Consider the following 4215-nt stretch of genomic DNA (forward strand, 5'->3'; position numbering starts at 1 on the left):
TTTCATATCTGGGCAAGTTGAGATTTTTAAGAACCTCATTTTTAATTTGTAATAAAAGTTTACAACTTGATTTTTTCAAAAACGTCAACAAACGGTAAGCACCTGTTAATAAAGGTCTTAAATAATTAAAAAAAAAAATAAAGAAAGAAAGTGGGTCCAAACAACTACAGGGATGTCACTTTGCATATTGGAGCATACATGATTCAGAGTCACAGCCAAATTGCTAGGGCACACACAGAGGCTGAAAACTGCTTGTAAATCATCTTCCTTTTCCACTCTTCGCCACATAGCACTCAGATACTCTGCTTGTTAACTACTCAACAAATGTTTAGTGGACATCAGTTTTAATATGTAGAGCATTTTGCATTAACTGGAAGGTTATCCAAGGTAAACTGCTAACTGATAAAAGCAAGCTGAAGAACAATATCTTTTGTACTCCTCACTTTTTAAAGAGAACTTACGTAAGTTCTCATATGTTTGCATTTCCTTATATGAGCAAAAGAAAATATGGAAGATAATGTACAGTGTTTTTTAACAATGCCTATTAGGGATATTACTCTGTAGAGGGGAAGGAAAGATTACTAATTTTACTTTAGACTCTAGAATTACCTCAGTTGTTTGAATTGTGTCAATAAGCACATATAACTTGTGTAATTCAAATGTATAATTCTTTAAATTAGATTTGAAGAGGCACCAAACAGTAGTATGCCCAGAAGAGGCCACATCTCAGATGGTCTCTTGCTAAATATTATTATCTTTGAAAATCTTTGCTTAAAAACCAGCAGTATTAAATGCTGATCATAGGAGGATCATAATAGGCATCTCTTTTTGCCCTTGACCAAATGGAATTATATCTGGTATTTTGCTTTTAAGTGAATGTAGAAGTTGTTTGAAGACAGTAATTCTTCATCATATTAAGGAACTACTCCTTTATTCTAGAGTCATTAATAAAAATGCCTATTAATAACTATCATTTTTTTAAACAAAATCTACAGAGTTGATCATTTGGCTTCTCTCTATGTATTTATTGATATAATCAGATGTGTTGATAACTTTCCTAATATTAAACCATCCTTGCATTACAAGACTAAACTTGATTGGGTCACGCTTTGGGAAATGACTTATCCATAGTGGTGCCTGACTGGCTCAGTCAGTAGTCCATGTGATTCGTGATCTCTGGGTCATGAGTTCAAGCCCTATTTTGGTCATAGAGCTTACTTAAACAAAAAATTAATAAAAATTTTTAAAAAAATTAAAACTCATCCATAAAATTATCTGAGCATGGACTGTTTTGGAGAAGTGTAGTTTTGTTTGTTTTACTATTTCTTTCAGGTCTACTTCTCCATCTACATGTTCCACTTCTTTCTTTAGTCAATTTCATTCATTTGTATCTTCCTTGGAAAGAAATTATTTAGTCCAGATTTTAAAATTCATTTGAAATGTATTGTAGTGAATCTTTTGATAATTATTTTAAAATATCCTCTAACTCCATACATTTGGTTTCTTTCCCATTCTAAATTTTGCTTATTTTCTTAGGTTTCTCAGAGGTTTATCTATTTCATCGGCTTTTTAAGACAACTAGGTCTTATAGTTAGCTATCAATTTTTATTGGTCTTAGATTTTCTAGTTCAGTTTGATTGTTCTTTTTTTGTAAGTACGTGCTGTGTCCTGATTTTTCTTGTGTTTATTTTGTTGACCTTCTCTTCCTAATTCTTAAGGGCAGTGATCATTTCTTTTGTTTTCCCTTTACTTGTTTAAAGGCTAAAGCATTTAAGGCAATCATTTTTCCTGAATCCAAGTTTAGCTTATCCCATAAAACCAAAGATGTTACATTTAGGGGCGCCTGGGTGGCTTAGTCAGTTAAGCGTCTGACTTTCGCTTGGGTCATGATCTCGCGGCTCGTGGGTTCGGGCCCCGCGTCAGGCTCTGTGCTGACTGCCAGCTCAGAGCCTGGAGCCTGTTTCAGTCTGTGACTCCCTCTCTCTCTGACCCTCCCCTGCTCACGCTGTCTCTCTCTCTTAGAAATAAATAAAACATTTAAAAAAATAAAAAAAAAAAAACAAAGATGTTACATTTAATTTCCACTTTTTTTTACATTTTTAAACTTTAATTTATTTTTTAGAGACAGAAAAAGACAGCATGAATGGGGGAGGAGCTGAGAGAGAGAGGGAGACAGAACCCAAAGCATGGTCCAGACTCTGAGCTCTCAGCACAGAGCCCGATGCGGGACTGAAACCCACTAACTATGAGATCATGACCTGAGCTGAAGTCGGACACCTAACTGACGGAGTCACCCAGGCAACCCTTTTTCCACTTTTTTTGAAGTGGTTGGTATCCGGGGCTGAATTTTTAGGAGAGTTTTAATGGTTGTTGTTGTTTTTAAATAACTGTTTCAGAGATTTTTTTAAATTAAAAATAGGTTCATTACACAAAACAAAAATAAGGGACAATTCATCCAGAAATCTACCATTCAGATGACTATATACATCATTCCAATCATTGGTGCATAAGGTTGCTTCTTTCCTTTTCTTTAAAAGAATCATAATATCTGTATTATCTTAAAACCCTTTTTCTTTCCGAAGGTATTGTATGTGTGGTTATTGGGGCCTGTTGCTGCAACTCTTGGTGGGTTGTGAACACTTGGGGTCCTCTAGTAACTTACATGAACATGTAGATTATTCAACAGGCAGATTTTTGGTGTCTTCTCTCCTTTAGGAGAGTCTGTGACAAAGACTTCTTATATGAAAATATTGGCTTCCCTCCATGTTCTTTAACTAGTCATCCCCTCATCAAGCTTGAAGACAAAGGGAACCAGAAAAGATTCCTCATACCTTCATGTCTAGGACCCCTGCCTCCTGCTCAGCATCCTCAAATTTACAGCCAGATCCATCCTTTATCATCTGGGCAATGCATATCAATTCTTTAAATCCTCCCTTTCTCCATCTGTAAAATGTGGATAACAGTGGCCTCTAGCTCATAAGGTAGTGATAAGTTTTAAATAAAATAATATACAGAAATCACTTGACACAGATCCTGGCACATAATAAATACTCAATTCTCACTCAATGATAGCTGTTGTTGTGACTAATCCCACTACTTTCTAAACAAGCAAAATGAATAGTCTCTCACTTCTCAACTGAGACCCAGGGGATCTCAATGCCTGCTACTCATCTGCAGTTTTACAAAAGCAATTAAAGCTCGCCTGGGATCGTGAGTCTCTTCATCGTCCTTGAAGCCCGAGTTGCCCTATTGAGAGAGGAAGCCAGTGCCCTTGTGCCCGTTCCAGTGCTGTTTATTATGCCAGAGAGGCTGCTCAGACTCATTACTGCTGCGGAATACAGGCCCCCAGGGGCTGAAGTGAAGCTGGATAATTACCAACAGATCCCTAATAGGTATGGACTCAATGGAAACAAGTCAATCAGGAACGCGGCATTTATGTCTAAACTATTCCAATACATGTTCGGGGGCACCAAAGACTGCTAATGAGGGCCGAGCTCCTGTGGCCAAGGGCCCTGACCAACAGCTCCACCCTTGAGAGCCCCACTTCTAAGAGAATCCTGACACCCACTCCTCCCCAACCCACCCAATGGCTCGCCTCCAGGAGAACGAAGAGGTAGCTGGCTTGTCCTGATATCAGAATCTTCTCTGCCTTGATGGCCTGGCCCTGCCCTTTCCAGTAGAAGGTCTAGGACTCTGAATTTCCGCCTTTAAGAGAGATCCTGAAGCAAACATCCCTTCCTCCTCTTGTTTCCCTCAACCCCTACTCAGCTGCACTTCTCCTCTTTCATTCTTATCACAGGGACCATCATTCCAAAACCCAGACGTGACTTCTGAAAGCTACCTCTCCTTAGCTCCCCAGTTCTCTCAGAGACCAGCATTGCCCTGAGGAAATGTGGCTTTATTTCTAATGTTTGCTATCAGTACACATGCACACATGCAATTTAATCTAAAGCATGATGATTAGAATTCCTGACAGACTACCCCCTAGAAGGAAGAATTTTAGTCCACAAATTGAGCTTTCTGGATGGTTCTATAGCTGATCTTTATTGGTATCCTAAGCCCCAATTCTTTTTGGCAGTGGAAAAACAATCTCAGCAATTCAAAGAGGCTCTACCCTAGCTTGTTCCCAGGATGGGGGAAACACCTATGTTCCGTGGGTAGAAGGGCCAAGTGCCAAAGGTAAATCTGATCCTTGGTCACTGTCCATCACCCATA

This window comes from Hyaena hyaena, unplaced genomic scaffold, assembly GCF_003009895.1.
Source record: "Hyaena hyaena isolate Hyena2069 unplaced genomic scaffold, ASM300989v1 scaffold_88, whole genome shotgun sequence".
NCBI lineage: Eukaryota > Metazoa > Chordata > Mammalia > Carnivora > Hyaenidae > Hyaena > Hyaena hyaena.